This window comes from Dasypus novemcinctus, chromosome 31, assembly GCF_030445035.2.
Source record: "Dasypus novemcinctus isolate mDasNov1 chromosome 31, mDasNov1.1.hap2, whole genome shotgun sequence".
Taxonomy (NCBI): Eukaryota; Metazoa; Chordata; class Mammalia; order Cingulata; family Dasypodidae; genus Dasypus; species Dasypus novemcinctus.
The window spans coordinates 37,713,250-37,729,986 of NC_080703.1; the positions used below are offsets into that span (position 1 = coordinate 37,713,250).

Consider the following 16,737-nt stretch of genomic DNA (forward strand, 5'->3'; position numbering starts at 1 on the left):
TAGGGACAGAAAGTAGCATACAGGGGTGGGGGTGGGAGAGGCAGTGGTGAGGAATGGGTGCAGGGTTTCTATCTGGGGTAAAGAAAAAGTTTTGATAATAGATGGTAGTGACAGTAGCACAATATTGTGAATGTGATGCATCCTACTAAATGGTATGCTTAGTAGTTGTTGAGATGGAAATTTTATGTTATATATGTTATCACAATTTTTTAAACAAGAGAAAGACTAAAGAGACAATGACATTGTTGATGTGTGTGTGTGTCATTGTTTCTTTAGTCTTTCTCCTGCTTAAAAAATTGTGATAACATATATAACATAAAATTTCCATCTCAACAATGGCAGGGGAGGAATTCTGGTGTGGAATGTTATTGATAGGGGGCACATGGTTGGGAGGGAGTTCTCCAGGGCTTGTATACAGGGTACATAAAAATGTTTGGATACTTTAATAGTGGTTACAGTTAAAAACGACAACTGAGGGAGTGCTGAGTTCCTAGCCAGGGAGGCTCTATCACATTTCCTAATGGAATAGCAACAATCTCCCAAGTGCAATGGCAAAGACAAAAAAGGATGGTCCAACAATGAGCCCTTGATACTAATGACTATGCTTGTAAGCTTGTGAGCCTGAAATAAGAACTAGGCCTAGAGCTATAGGGTGCCTAAGAGTTACCTCCTGAGAGCTTCTGTGTTGCTCAAATGTAGCCAGTCTCGAAGCCAAACTCAGCATGTCAGTGCATTGCCTACCCCCCAGTGTGGGACATGACTCTCAGGGATGAGCCTCCCTGGTGCTGAGGGATTACTACCAAGTACCAGCAGATGATGTAACTAGTAAACAACCTTGAATAAAAGGGTCAACTCAGACCAGCAGAATATCTCAGCCTACATGTAATATCAGGAGTTAAAAATGCTTTTTGACCTTGAATAAAAGGGGGAAATGGAAAAGACAGATGAGATTATATGGCTATGAGTCTCCAAAAAAGAGCTGGGAGGTCATCAGATGGGTCGCCCTTATGCACACCTCAGCAGAATCCCAGAGACAGATAAAGTAGATACAACCTCAGGTATTGGTTCTTCTGAGGGCTACAGAGACCTACAGGTTCTATGGTCATGGCAGATAGAGTTCAGTGCCATGTCAGTTGGCCCTACTTTGGAGTTTGTGTTCCTGAGTGTGATGGAGTTGGACTCAGATGCAATCTTTGTTCACAAGCCTCTCCTGTTACTTTTACCGGACTTGTGGTTGGTGTTAGGGTTTAGTGTATACTCAGGGGACTGGAATCTCTGGACAGTCCATGTGATAGCCAGGCCCTGAGCCTCAGCAGACTTGCAGCTCCTACCCTCTGGTTTATTGGACTTACCCCAGCCTACTAACAGAGAGGTGAAGAAGGTCAACCACCACACCAGGAAGTCAAGAGCGCCTACAACTGAAAGCAGGAGAATTACATCCAGCATCCATGTGGAATCCAAGCCCCCTCTTAATATAGATGTGGAGTGGATATAACCATTCCAGGGTCCACAGGATGGAGGAATAAAGTATGGATTAGAGTGGACTTACTGATATTCTATTCATGAACTATTGTGATTAGTAATCAAAGAAAATGTAGCATTGAGGTGGAGAAAGTGGCCATGGTAGCTGCTGGGGGTAGGGATTTGGAGGAAGAGATGTGATGTGGGGGCATTTTCAGGACTTGGAGTTGTCCTAGGTGGTACTGCAGGGACAGTTACTGGACATTGTATGTCCTCCCTTGGCCCACTGGGTGGACTGGGGAAGAGTGTAAACTATAATGTGGACCATTGACCATGTGGTGCAGTAGTGCTCAAAGATGTATTCACCAAGTGCAATGAATGTCCCATGATGACGGAGGAGGTTGTTGTTATGGGAGGAGTGGGGTGAAGGGGGGTATATGGGGAGCCCATATTTTTTTAATGTAACATTTTTTTTTTAATTTAAAAAAAATAAAAAAGAGAGACAATGACAACTAAATGCTATACAAGGTCCTTGACTGGATTTTAAAATGTAGGAGGAAATACCTAAAAGGACATTATTGAGACATACAAAAAAATGGAATATGGACTGTACACCTTATATCAATGTTAAATTTCCTGAACTTCATAGCTATTCTTAAAGTGGTTAACTAAGTGAGAGTTTGTGTTCTCAGGAAAGGTACATAGAAATGTTAAGTGTTAGAGGAGCTTGATATATGCAACCTACTCTGAAATGTTCAAAAAATAAATGATAGAGATAGAGATAGATAGACAGACAGACAGACAGATAGATAGATAGATAATGATAAATAGAATGATATAGAAAATGTAGCAAAATGCTAAGTTGGTAAATATGGATTTCTGGATGGAGGGTATGTTGATGTTCTCTTTGTTGTTTCTGTATTATTTTTGCAACTTTCCTGTAAGTTTGAAATTTTTTTTTTTTTTTTTTTTTTAATATACGTTCCAGGCTCATCTCCAATCTAATGCTTGAGAGTCTGCACCCTGGACCTGGGGCTCTGTATTTCTCACAAGATCTTCAGGTGCATCTGAGGCACACTAAAGTTTATGAAGTGTTGAGATCATGAAGAACTGAAGACTGTGGCTTGCCTTCCATTCACCCAAAAGTTAAGAAGGCAATATTATGGGATTCTACTCTCCCTAGCCCAGGGGTTCTTAACCTTTTTTGTTCCATGGATCCCTTTGCCAGTCAGATGAAATGAATACTACTGTAATTTATTTATTGCATATATCCATAAGTGAAGGAAATGCTAGATTTCAGTTCGAGGTCAGAGAAAACAAAGATAATAATTTGATTTTTCTCATTTCAAGCTCAGGAACCCCTGGTTAAGAACCCCTGCCCCAGCCTATGTATTGCTCCTGACTCCCAGTAATACTGTCCTATGAGCGATCTAATGCTTCTGGAGAAAGTCCACCAACAATCAAACACCTCACAGTCCCTCTAGATGCCAACTCATAGTAATGACTCTTTTATGTCCTATGGAGGAAGCTAAAGATTTACACACATTCTAAGAAGGAAACTTCAGGATTTTGTTAAAAATATTCTGTCTAGAATTTCATTTAGAAATTAATATTTCATGCGGCCCTACTTCTAGAAACTTTTTCCCGCTCTTCCATCATGCTTTGAGTCAGGGCATGTCAACTGAGTCCTGACCGCACAATACCATAGTGAGAATTTATGAAGCACCTGGGCCAAAAATGGGGTTCTGCTCTATAAATGCAAAGAAAGTCAAGGGAAAGGGGCCCATGCTGCCTGAGACTGGCAGTCTAGTATGAAGAAAAGGAAGTAAACTGCCAACTACATCAGAGTGTGATCACTGTTGGCAGATTGCTACGGGAGCCCAGAGAAATGGCATCTAATTCAACCCAAGAGTTTTAAGGAGGTTTTCCCAGAAAAGGTCCTATCTGCAAATAGTTTAGAAGCATGAAAAGGAGTTAACCTTACAGGAAAAAAGTGGTCAGGTGGATAGTGGTGTCTTGTCAACTTAGGAATCCCATACAAAGAAGGATATTTATGCGAATAAAATGTCAAAAGCAACCCATAGTTCTCCAAAGAAGCCTCAATAAAGCTCTGGTGTCCTAGTTCCTGCGCTGTGCAACAAATCAACCAAAGTGTAGTAGCTGAAAACAACAAGAATCGTTTTTTAAAGTACCTCCCATAGTTTCTGTGGGGCAGGATTCACACAGGGCATAGTGAGAAAGTCTCTTTGCTACATGCCATGTGGGGTTCAACTTGGAAAACCCAAAGGTGGGGACTGGAATCTCTGCAAGGCTCTTCACTCGCACGCGGAGGTCGACGCTGGTTTCCAGCGGGGCATTAGTTCCTCTCCACGAAGTCTCTCCATAGGGGTTCGTTTGGGCTTCCTCCTCATGGGTGGCTTATCAAGCCCAAGCCTGCCATTCAAAATATAAGAGTAATAGAACACAAAGCATTAACAAACAAATTAAATCCATGCTAATAAAATCTATTTCCTATGACGTTCTGGGCTAAATCAGCTTTCTCTCTTGTCTCCCTGTCTTCAAACACACATGCCCGATCCACATGTATAAATACAATCATTCATAAGCCCATCACGTATTTTTAAGAGAGCTGAATGTTTTTAAAAATCAGAAGAAAATGTGCCCAGCATATTCTAAAACTGTCCATGTGCCAGTTGAGTGCTAATCTCAACAGAGTTCCAACGCCTACTCTCCAGTTCATTGGACTCACCCAAGTCAACCAACAAGGACATAATGATGGACAATGACCATCCCAAGGAACAGTTGCTTGCAACTGGCAAGCAAGATAGTCCCATCCATCTGCCCCATGGGATCTAAGCTCCCTCTCAATCAGAGGCAGAGTGGGCATCACCATCCCAGAATCATCAGAATTGGGGAATGAATGATGGACTAGAGTAGACTTACTGGTATTCTACTATAAATGTATTGTGATTCTGGCAATGGAAGAACTTTTATCATTGATGTGGAGACAGTGGCCCCTGCAGGTTTTGAGGGAAAGGAGAGGGATAAATAGATATAATATGGGGGTGTTTTCGGCACTTGGGAATTGTCCTGAATGATACTGAAATGACAGATACAGGTCATTGTATATCTTGTCATAACTTACAAAATTGTGCAGTGTAAACTATAATGTAAATTATAATCCACGCTTAGTGGCAATGCTCCAAAATGTGTTCATCAATTGTAACAAATGTACCACATTAATGAAGGACGTTGTTAATGTGGGAAAATGTGGGAGGGCTACAGATCAGGGCAAATGGGAATTTCCTATATTTTTTTATGTAACGTTTATATACTCTTTTTTTTAAAGTATATAAAAAATAAAAACCAAGCAATGATAATCCAGGGTCCAGTTTTACGGCTCTTACGACCAGGAAAATATTACCATCTCAAGGTCAAGAGGATCAGCCCTCAGTCACTTGCCTGATGAATGTGTTGAAAAATCGCCCTTTTTCTGCACCCCACGGAGTCTTTAACTGGACTGATCTGAACTTTATCATAAACCATCCCACGGTAGCCTTGCAATATGAAGCCAGTAGCCATAACCACAAGCGCAGCCTTTGTTCCCTCTAATTGCCACAGTGTCCTCTGCACTGGGTGGGGTGACTCACATGTGGCCAGCCTGCACTGTTTTGCAACAAAAACAGAAACTTGCAAAGAAAAGAGCTGCACAGCCTCTGCAGCCACCACGCTGCTCCCCTCCGCTCTCCCTAAAGGTTTAAATGTAATGCCTGCCTGGCAGCCTTTCGTCTGGCGTGCTGTGGTTACATTGACACGCGCTTTATACCTGACTCGGTGAGGGAGGGAGGACAGGGCTGCTGAGATGATGGAGAGGCCCCGTGGCTTACCCTTTAAAGTTGCCAGGCTCCTACTGCACCTGAGTAATCGCTGGTGTGACCTGTGAAGCGTGGCCCAGCACGGGGTGGTCACGGCTGCACGTGAAAACTTCAGCTCTAATCCTAAAGTGTGTGTTAGGGGATTTAAAGCCAGAAGTTTCTAATCTAAAGGGCATAAAAGCATCATATCGATCCACCAGACAATGTTAAGAAACAACCACATGGCCCGTAGACATTTGCAGCCAGGAAAGGATTAAGAAGGGGGAAAAAGTCTCCTAAATCCAGTCTTTCGATCTCTGAAAGCGTCTAGTAGCTGAGACAATCACCCTTGCTCTCAATGGTGATAATGGTTCAAATAGAATGAGGATGACATTTAAACATGAAGCTAATGTATTTTGGTAGTTCTGTGGTTAATGTTTTTAAAGAAATGGAGCATTAGCACATTAGAAACTGACCTCACAGTATCAGAGTGCAGCATAAAGCTTTTTAAAGAAAATCCTGGTTTTTATGGAGGTCAAATGCCAGAAAACATCCATTGCTCTCATTTCTAGTGGACATCATTTGAAGCTTAAACACTTTTTTAAAAGTTGTGAATAAATAGATACAGACTGAAGAAATAGCCATACAATTTTTAAAACTCTTTGACCTTTGCATGTACTGATTTGAAAGGCTCTCCAGTAGTCAACTTGCTGATGATTAAAATTGATTGCTCTATGATGGAGGGCAGACTTTGCAGGAGTTGGCTTGCCCATGCACTGCAAAGCAATGTCTTCTGCAATCCCACTGCCCGACTCAGTCCACTCACTGTGACTCGATGATGCAAACAACATTAGTTTATACTTACTCCCAGCCTAGACGATCCAGGCAAATGCTCAGATATTTAGGACTGTGCCCCTCTACCCCTGTTCTTCTCCAAGACAGCATCTGGGTATGTTAGAAGAGTGGCTTACGGGACCTTGTGGCTACGCGAGTGGAGAAGGACGAAGTCTTCAGGTGTTGATGGTGTTCTCTGAAGACTCTGCTGTAAAAGCTGGACTAGGCTTTTCCCTGGGCTCTGACCACTGGGACAATGTGAGACTGGCCTCAGGATGGGGAGGAGCTAACTCTGTGCCACCCCACAGCATGGAGCCCAAGACCATTCACCTCTGGTCAGGTCGCCTCTTTCCCTAGAAGACCTTCAGTCTTTTCACTTCCTCTGCATCATTTCCCCAGGGCACCAGGAGCAGTCTCTGTCCTCTCCTTTTCAAGCATATAACCTGGCGAGCAGGAGCTCCACAAGGCTCACCATTTCCCTGCTTCTGCCACCGCCTCTGTCCCAGTGCTCCCTGACAGTGCTGCAGGTGCCTCTGAGCAGAAGGCTAGAGTTCTTCCAGCTGCCAAAGCTTCCCCTCACTTTCTCCAGGGAAGTGACTCAATTTGACCTGATGTCCTTAGACGTTCCCTAATTTCTGGATATTTCTAAAGCCACTCTTCATGCTAAGATCGAGCCTCAAAGAGTGGAATCAGGAAATATGAAGAGGACGTACTTTTTCAATCTCCCTCAGCTACTGTCCCTCTCTCCCCTAAATCCACCAAGCCGGAACGTTGTCAGTGTGGGAATTCCTTTAAATAAAGTTGAATGATCAAATCCATCAGACCAGGTTTTTAATGCTTGGTAAAACTCCTTTGTCAAAATCACCTAACCTTCAAAACTATTGTTTTGCTATGGAAGTTTTAAAAATACATCACCAATGAGGTACAAAGCTGACCAATTTACCTGGTAGCAATTAAAATTTTGAGAGTAAGATGCCCAGGTATCAGTATGTTTTTCATTTTAAGCCCATGAGGAGATTCCAACATACAACTAAGGCTGATAATCACTGGTCTCAGCTCCTGATTGCCTGGAGGCATAAGCCTCCTGAATCTAGATGTGGAAAGCCAAATGGAAACATATTTTATGGGGTAATTAGGCCCTTAACATTATAAAATGGAATCTCCACCTAGAAAACTATCTGGAATAAAATTCACCTGATATTAATAATGGCTATATGAGGGTGGTGAGATTTGGGATGGATATTTTTGCTCTTGTATTCTTACTTTTCCATATTGCTGTTTCTTTTTCTAATGAATATTTATCATTTTTTAAAAGTCAATAAAACTATTAGAAATAAAAATGCAAACTATGGAGAAAAGTACATTCATGAAGTTAACTATAACATAACTATTAATGAAACACTGGAGGCAATAGATAACAAAGGAATGGTTAACTCAGTCATAGTCAATCCACTCAGTGGAATATAATGTGACCATTAAAATTATGATTATGACATTCTATAGAACAATATGGAAAAATGTTTATGTTTTAAAACCATATGAATTTTTAAATACATATAAAGTCTTTCTATAGAAGTATAAAAATATAAAAATTATTTATAGTGTTCCAGTGCTTAATATTTTAATAATTATTTCCCTCTCCTCAATTTTAGTTAAATAGAGACTTGCTAAAGATTTCAAAGTCATATATCTCTAAAGGTACAATCTTGAGTGACCTGTAAAATAAGAGTGAATTATTGGGGGCAGATTATCTCTCAGCAGAACTGATCAAATCATATCAAGGCTGCAACCATCTCTTCAACAAATGCCTATGCCATAAATTTGATCCATTTCAGGAAGCTACAGGGAATGTGAGAGCTACTTTGCAATGGGGAGTAAAGAACGATGAAAGGAAGTTGGAAAGCTAGAGACACTTTCTTGTGTTCTGTGAGGGGCAATCTTTCAGGATAGTAGTGTAAATGAGCTTTGGTTTCATTGTGGAGTTGCATCGATCCAGTATCTGTATCTGAAATAAATGATTCTGTAAATAGTTTGAAATTATTTACAAATAATTGCAAGAGAAAATTACTGTGCAGAATCCCCAGCTGTCTTAGAGAAAATGGAGAAGGAATATCTCTTGGAACTAGTAGGTGAAAGCTGAGCCTTGAACAGTTGGGAGTAAAGAGAGACAAAACCTTGTGAGGCTCATCATCTTCACAGGATGAGTAAAAAAGTAAGGAATGTAACGTGGAACTGAAAAGAAGAAAATCTGGACAAGTGAGTATAAGGTAAATCAGAAGATATGGAAGTTGACATGGGTGACTACAGTGTGAAGGCTAGAAAAGCTTTAGATAAGAGGAAGGGAACACCTAGGTTCAATCAGAATTGGAGACAAACTGGAAACAAATTTAAAGAAAAGCAACTTGATTATCTGCCTCTATAATGCTGGTTTAGAGCCATGTCATTCTGACATAGCGTTATTACATCAAGCTTCTATTTTCATCACTCTTGTGTTAATATGGGAGATACCTATTAAGATGGTTCCTACTAGAATTCCACGATCTGTTGGGAAGGTCACACATGGGGGTTGTGAGCTCCAACTCACCTAACTATTCTAGCAGACCACTCATGCCCACAAGGGAGCTGGTATCTGGCCTGTACAGCAACCTCCTGGTGACAACTGCTAGAGCCTTGTCATCTTCCTGGAGTTCTCGTTCTGTAGGCAACTAGAATGATGGAAGTGACGACATTTTGTTCAGTCATGATTCATTCAGAAATACAAGCTGAAGTCTTACCATTTGTGAGGTACCTTTTTAGGCACAGTGGAAACAGTGCAGGATAATAAACAGACTCCAATTCTCATGGTAATATCATACCAGGATAAAAGAGAGGTGACAAACTAATAAATCCAACCAGAGCTGTTTTTACCATGTTTAAGGGGAGCCTGGGAAGAGTCCACCTGTAAACGTCATTTGGGAAGGACACAATCAACCCTACTATCATATTACACTCTTTTGACTGGTATTTTGTGAGTGCGTGTGTATGCATTCAGTTATTGTAAGTCTTTAATAGCTTTGCCGTGAATTTCAACATCGTCATGCCACCTCATACCAAAGCTGATCCAGTTTAGTTTTCTGATTACCAATACATGAGGGTTTGGAATAGACACTGTGCAAGATATGGGTGAACTGGGTCTAGTGGTGGAATCGGAGAAGTTTACAACAATAGAACGAGAAGGAAAATAAGTCCTGGAAGAGAGGAAGAAGACATCTCCTTTGTAAAGAGATGTTCAGAAGCACTGAAGCCCCGTGTAGCTGAATGACTTGACACAACTTACCAGTGAGTGAGCCGGAAGGAGAGCTAGTGCTTTTCCCACTCAAACATCGGGCTTCTGAAAATGTCAAACGCAGAATCAGCATCCTCTCACAACCTAAAAATAGGCTTATTCCCTCCTACAAAGGTTTTATCGTTGCCTGGAGGTCCAAGATTAACATAGTCTGTAGCAAGTACAACAAATTGAGAGTTAATAGAACTGCGATCTGCTGGGAAAGTTGGTCGACCCTTCACTTCTGTTTCTATTTCTTCATTTGCAAAATGAGGCAACAAGATTGAAACCAATCCTCCAACCTGCAGGGAAGAAAGAGAATAAAAGAGTTTCTGACCTCTTATTTTACACAAGGTCCTAACTCAGACTCCAGGTTACATATGTTGCTTCATTCTTACAGCATCCCTGTAAGGTAGAAGTTACCCCTGTTTTGTAGGTAAGGATATAAGTTAGAGGCGGTTAAGAACTTTGCTGAGGTCACATGGCTGGAGAAAAGCCAGGAAGCAAAAGGAGCCTGTCAGCTGCTCGAACCATTTGAGCTCCTTATTCAAAGGGTAGGATGTGGATCCAAGACATTAGAAGTGATGTCAGCCATGCGATCAACCCTCCTATCACTGTGAATTAATAATCTTCCTTGGAATTTTAATTTTAGGACTTAATCACTAAGGTAATGTATGTTATATAAATACATGGCTTAAAATAATTTCTTCTCTAGCAAATGGTATTTTTAAGACGTTTCCTATAATTGTATCCACATAAAGAGCACAGAATTATGTAACTTCTAAGGTGAAGGAAGGACACAGAGAGAAGATGATGCTGCCAGGGGGAGAAGCCAGAAGTGAGTAAAATATCCACAGATAGCAAAGCGCTGACAATTTCTCTCCCTCCCCCTCTGATATCTCTACTAATTCACCTGGCTCTTCTCACTTCCCCTGCTAACCTAGCTACCCTTTTTCCTCCAGCTTCCCTGCTTAAGGGTCTAGTATGTCACTTGAAGGCCAGCGTGACTTGAACAGGAGCACTGTGGAACCAGGAGCACGTTATTTCAACCTTCCAAGACTCAGTTTCCTCAGTTGTAAAAGGGGAATGTGACATTTATCTCTTTGTTGTGAGATAAAGGAATTTTTAAAAAAACTTCTCTGGTGACCACAGCTTGGGAAGTATTTCCCCCCTTCAAAACCAAAATTTCAAGAAGAGAAAGAGAGACTACAGGACACGTCATCTCCATTTCTCGTTGCCCGTCCTGCTTATCCGCAGCCTGCTATAGAGGAGAAAGAAGGTGGCAGGGGGTTGTGGGAACAACACTCTTTGCCGCTCCTAAAATTGGTAGGGGCAACATTGGAAAGCCGTCTTCCTCAGAAAACTTCAATTTCAGCTGAAATAAGGCTAGTTGGCTTTAGGCTCAGAAGACCTAAATCTGAGTCCTTGTTCCAGGAGTTCATCACTGTGTGACCTTGGACAAGGGACTTAACGTGTATGAACTTAAGTCTGTAGCTTGGAAATAAAACCACTACCTGAAAAGAAAAAAAAAACCCACAACCTGGCTAACTTCCCTTGGGGGACAGTGTGACTATCAGATGACATGAGGAACGTGAAGGCATCACCTTGGTGTTAGTCAGAACCTAAAAATGTTCTGAACTGCCTGGAAAAAAAAAAAAAATCAGGAGAGTGGAAGGCAGATCTGTTCCCACTCCAGGAAAGCAAAATACTTGTGTCCCTAAGGCATAAAGTAGCTCAGAACTCGATTTCTTAATAACACAGATGCCTCCCAACCTTTACTTTTCTCAGATCTACCTACACAGTATTGGTTCTCCAAAGGGAGAGAATAAAACTCACTTCACAATTCACACGCTCTGCTTTTCCGTGATCCGATCCGTGCAGCCAAGGTAATTTTAAAATCTATACAGCAAGTGAAAATTACCACTGCAATTACATCCTACTAGATAAAAACCTTTAAAGACCGGGAATGTCTTACTCGTCTTCACTCCCAAGTATGTGGCACAGTACAAAAATAGAAGCTCGATAAATAGTTGCTGAATGAGTATCTGACTGAAAAGCAATAAAGTGTGCATGCATGTGCTTGATCTGCTACCAAATGAACACCCTAGTCAATTTTTCAGACTCTTTAGGCATTTGAGGTCTACCCAGGACTGAATCCCCACTTCTTATAGCACTTCCCAGAGCATTTATTACAAAGATTAGAAATATTCTAGTAGAGTCAAGAATTTTCATTTGTACATGGGTTTCATTTGTACATTTCTTTGGACACTTAAAAAAAAAGAAACATTCATCATGTTGCTTACTCCAGCATATTTCAGGATTTCATGCCTGACTTGAGTCCCTGCAAATTGTGCCTTTATGATCTATCAGACATAGAGACCTTGGCAGAGGGGTTGATGCCAACATAGATACACCGTAAGGACTAGGATTGCCCATCAGATATCACAGCAATACCAAATATCCATCAGGCCAGCTCGTAACCCTATGCCTACTACTGATGAGGAGTACAGGATGTTAGAATGAATAATGTCAATGCCAGGCCTGAAAGTCACATTGTACATGATTTTGATACAAACCAGCCTCTGTTCCATGGAACGCTGCCTCATAGGCCATATGTGAATAGAGATGTGACCCTCCCTGGGCCCATCTGGAGTAAAAAGCCCTGCACACATGTGCTGGAGGACATCACCTGCACAGATATGGCCAGCTTTGCATTGGAAAAATCCACCCCCCCAGATGTCTTTTTCAGAATGGTGCCCATAAGGGGACCACGGGTGACCAAGTCAGTGGGCTTGAAGGACTTGTCCAGCTACATCCAGAGCTATTTTAATGTGACCTGCGTTGCTGAAGGGGAGTTAGAACCACTCGAAGACACCCACCAGTTCATCCCACTTGCTGTGCGCCAGCCTGTGCAGTCCAAGTACTTTCTACCCACGGAGAATGGAACCATGAAATGGAAAATCAATCCTACTTCCCACTTCTTCCTTTTAACTTACATTTCAGGGCACCAATAAGATTATGTGTGGGCATATTCAATCCAGTCTCCTGGTTTCTGGTACCTTCTTTCCTAGTCCTCCACTGATACAGTAAATTGAATAGCTCATCATGTCCAGAAAGAAGATACCAGTTCCCAAGTCTCACTGAGGATATATAACATCTGAGTAGGGCATTCTACTCTTAACAGAATGTAGGTAGAGAAAAATCAAGAAAATCCTACCCTATGTGGGGTAACCTTCTGGTTATATGTGTGTACAAGCCTCAAATACTTTCATGTAGCACTGAAGATAATGTATCTTCCTTGTTTGTATAATCGTTCTGATCTTTCTCCTAATCTCACTGCTTGGTAGTAATTGGAGATGGGGGTTGGGGGAAGGGGTTACTGTCCTTTATCCCAACAGAAACAATGAACTATTATAGCAACACTTTATAGAACTTTGGGACAGTTTCCTTTGTCAGTAGAACTTTTTTCCAGTAATTATTTCTCTATTGAGATTTGGGTTTCTACCTCTGAAAATCCAACCTCTTCTTCCTCACCCCCTTAAAGCCATCATTTATTCCAAATTATGAAATTGCTTCTTTCAAATGGATAGAGATGATAAAAGTATTGTATTGATTACAAATGCAGTGCTTTCTCATCACCACACCCACTGTAGCCATCACCAAAAGCAAAACAAACAGGCTGTTCATCCTTGTCTAGATTTGTGCTGGGCAAATAAAAGGTACGTGAGCATCCTAAGATGAACAACTCTATTTGTTATGCTGATAATTTCATATTTTTAAGTGGTTTAAGATCTAAAAGTCTAAGCTTTTCCCCAGGCTGGTCCATGCAGAGTGGACTGGGACTACCAGCCCTCTCCCAATCTCCAGTCCTCTCAGGCTGGCCTAACCTACCTCCACCTCTTCCTTAGCCCCACTTCTTTCCAGAATTACTCTTACCAAGTCCCCTGCCCCCACGACCCTGCTTTCTGTCAGGTAATCAAATTAGCTGATCCGTACAATTTTAGTATACCATTTCAGCAAATGAAGAGTTGAACCATAACAAAGTCATTATACTTTGACTTCTACTCTGGCCAAGAGGTCAAGGATGGAATTGTGAGATTGGAATGGTAAATGAGTTTACTAACCCTCTCGATTTGCTTGAGCGTCCATCTTTTCCAGGGAGTTATAAAGAAGAAACAGAGGTTCACTGAAGCAAGCTGGCATACCAACAATCCTTTGCAGTAGTGATAAAACCGCCTGCCCTAGCCTGAGAGGAAGAACTGTAACAGAGAGTTCAAGCTGACACCTGCAAGGCCTGCCGACCTTCCTCAGATGGCTACAATCCTCCATCCACATCCTGCTTGCTGATTATAAACTGGCCCTCAAGCACTCCCTGCCCAAACAACCCCATAGACCCCGTAGCCCATGCAGCTCACGGGACACAGGCACTAACCCTAAGTCATGTCTCCTCACCCCTCCCCATTCCCCCACACCTCTCCTCTGTCTCAAGCAGCCATATAAGGTGCTCCCCCAGCTCACCCCTTCAAGTAGAACCTCTTTTGGTGCTACTCCTGCATTAATGCAACTATAGCTCCACAAATTTTCTCTGCACCCCTTTCTTTTAAAGTCTGTTTTATTTTCAGCACAATAGAATTTATCCATCTGCCTGAAACAGCAAAAAAAAAAAAAACAGATAAAATACATGAAACACAGTTTTCAGGAGAGTGATCATCAGCAACAAAGTACAGTGATCCTAGAGAGATGGAAAACAAGTAAAGCAAGTTCCATAATTGCCCCTTCCACCCTTTAGCTTGGAGTGGGTTTCCAGGCTATACAGCAGGGAGAGGCTAGGCAGAGTGCTAGAGCTTGCCTCAGTTGAGGAGACAAAGCTGTGGACCTGGTGAGAACAAGCAAGGAAAACACTACACAGAGAGAGAACGAGGGAGGACCACAGAGGGTTCCCCCTCCAGGCTTTAGCTGAGTACTAATCAGTGTACGCGTGTGAGGAAACTACCTAGGGCTAGGGAAAGAATCACCTGCAGATTAGAAGTAACAGTACCTAGAATCACTCAGAGCCAGAGCTAGTGCCTGGTCCCTCCAGCCAGACTGGAAAACTTTAAAATTCACTGGGCATCGACCAGGTAGAGTACCCCAAAGGATCTTGCCTTAGTAGTGGGGGAAATTAACCACAGGCTAAACACTGTTCTGGTTCCAACTAATAAACATTAAAAGCAAGACCTGGTAAAATTACAAGCTGTTTTCAAGTAGCCGTATCTCAGAACAAAACTTAACACTTACGTGACTAGAAAAAACACCCAGCACCCAAGGAGGTAAAATTCACAGTATCTAATATACAATAAAAAATTACCAGGTTGGGTCATTTTTTTTCAAGTGGCGGGGAAGATGGCAGACATTTAGATGGCATGTGCCTACCAAAAGCAGCCAACAATCTTCCAAAACAAGAAGAGGGCCCTACTTGGAGAAACTGGCAAGGAGAAGCTCCCATATTACTACAAGAATATTGGTCTGGCTTCAAGACATTCAGGGAGGCCACTGAGGGCACCTCCATCAACAAGAAATGTCCGTTCACTGGTAATGTCTCCACCCAAGTGCGCATCCTGTCTGGCGTGGTCACCAAGATGAAGATGCAGAGGACCATCATCATCCACAGGGTCTACCTCCACTACATCCACAAGAACAACCGCTTTGAGAAGTGCCACAAGAACATTTCTGTGCACCTGTGCCCCTGCTTCAGGGATGTCCAGATCTGTGACATCATCATGGTGGGCGAGTGCCAGCCCCTGAGCAAGACTGTACACTTCAATGCGCTCAAGGTCACCAAAGCTGCTGGCACCAAGAAGCAGTTCCAGAAGTTCTGAGACTGGACACCTGTCCACTCCCCCCCTCCCTACCTTCCAGCTCAGTATAAAAAAAAAAAATTATCAGGTTGGGAAAATGAGGAAAATATGACATGTGATGACAAAAAAAGACAACAAAAATTAGCCCAGGTGTGACACAGATGGTAGAATATGCAATGATACTAAAAGAGTTATTATAACTGTATTTCACAAGTTCAAGAAACTAGACCATGTGGTAGAAGAGATATGGAAAATATAAAAATGACACAAACCAAACTCTAGAGATGAAAATTACGTGAAAAGAAAGATAAACTGGATGGGATTAATGGCATATTACACATCAATGAGAACAGATTAGTAGACTTAGTAGAAACAGAAACCATCCAACACTGAAACACAGACAGAACAAAAGACCGGGAAAAAGAAAAAAAAAAAAAAAACTAAAAAGAACAGAGCATCGGTGAGCCATGAGAAAACTTCAAGAGGCCTAAGATACTTCTAATTGGAAATCCTGAAGGAGCAGAAGGGAATAAAAACTGAAAAACTATTTGGTCTAATTCACAAATGCACAAAGCTCAAAAAATCCCAAGAACAAGCAACGTGAGGAAACCCACACTAAGGCACATCATAATTAAATTGCTAATGAAATTATTTTAGACACTTGGCTCCCTCCTGAGGAAATAGCTTTCCTACAGCCCACTTCGCTGGTCCTAGAAGTGAGGCAGTGTCTCTGCTTCTCATTGCCATTTCTGGACCCCTCATTCTCATTTCACCCTTTAAATCCTTAGCTTTGAATTTTATATCACAGGAAATCACACAGTACGCCTCAATGTTGTCATCTACTGTCCACAGGTGACTCCATATCCTTTTGTAACACTTCCTTCTCCTGGTTCACTCTCCCTCTGCCCAGTACTATTGTCTCATTTCTTACCAGTGCCAATGTACAAATCAATACTCCTTCCAACACTTTGACCTCCAAGTGCCTTGGCTGCCTCTTCATCAAAGGTTATGCCCTCCACTGCTCCACTGTTCCTGCCTAGGACTTACCATTACCAATATCTCGCCCCATCTTTGTCTCTATTTTGTGCAGCCCATTCTTGGCCTTGCTCCTACTTCACTCAAAAAATTCAAGCAATCAGAATAAACTTCCACAGATTCTCCCAAACACATCTAACCACCTACCAGCATCTTTCCCCTTATTCTGCATTTCTGTTTATAAATGAATTTTCTGTACAATCTCCCTGTGTGTATTGAAATCCATCACCTTTCGCCTGTAAGGACTCAATCCAGTAGTTCTCCCCTTTATTTCCTATACCACCAATGACTCCTTCCCTGCTGGATCATTCCCTTCAGCTAACAAACATACAGTTACTTCTCCTTTCAAACAGCAACAAAAACCCTCTCTTAAGAAAAACAAAAAGTTTCCATAATTAGAAGTAATTATTAA

At 41.9% G+C, this 16,737-nt stretch overlaps 1 pseudogene; it reads left to right on the top strand.

The window, feature by feature from the left end:
• Positions 1-14,835: 14,835 nt before the first annotated feature.
• LOC101425656 (small ribosomal subunit protein uS17-like) lies at positions 14,836-15,311 on the top strand (annotated as a pseudogene).
• The last annotated feature ends 1,426 nt before the right edge of the window (positions 15,312-16,737 follow it).